General features: G+C 42.6%; 1 pseudogene; it reads left to right on the forward strand.

Annotated features, from left to right (window-relative positions):
* The window catches only part of LOC101589447, a 12,041-nt pseudogene extending 11,788 nt beyond the window's left edge, over positions 1–253 (forward strand).
* Positions 254–592: the final 339 nt, after the last annotated feature.

Below are 592 nucleotides of genomic sequence, written 5' to 3' on the forward strand. Positions count from 1 at the left end.
TGGGATTTCAATAGCGTTACTTTGGGATTACAACTATTGGCTTCTTGGACGAGACAAGGACCTGGAAGTGTCTCCTACACTAATTAGCAGAGATTCTGGGCTTTTCCAGAGATAAAGAGTCACAAAATTCTGTACATAAGGGACTTCACTCCACTCTCTATGTTTTTTACAGAAATGATCTAAGTGCAAATTAGGATTATAATTTAAACTACCGTCTTTACCCAGATCTTGCCATTCCATAGTTTGTACTGGATCCAAACTACATTGCAATGCATAAATTGTTCCTTTTTCAAATTGGAATGGTCAAATCATTCCCACTGTGGAGGGATATCACCTAACAGTGAGGTCACTGGGATCTGAGGAGTGTTTTTTTAAGATGTTTCCCATGGCTGGAGGCCTACCAAGAGAGAAACCTAGATCTAGGGGTTTTCGGAGGGTATCTCCTGCAAAGGGAGGCAAACCTATGAGTTCACAAAGCATGTGTTGTGATACTCTACTACACACTAAGCAGATGTCTCTGCTTGAGGCTCTGGCAGTGGCAAGGGTGTCTTCCCAAGGGAGAAGAAGAGTGAAATCCACAGAGCTTACCCCT

This window comes from Octodon degus, unplaced genomic scaffold (genome assembly GCF_000260255.1).
Source record: "Octodon degus isolate 3935 unplaced genomic scaffold, OctDeg1.0 scaffold00107, whole genome shotgun sequence".
In the NCBI taxonomy this organism is placed as follows: Eukaryota; Metazoa; Chordata; class Mammalia; order Rodentia; family Octodontidae; genus Octodon; species Octodon degus.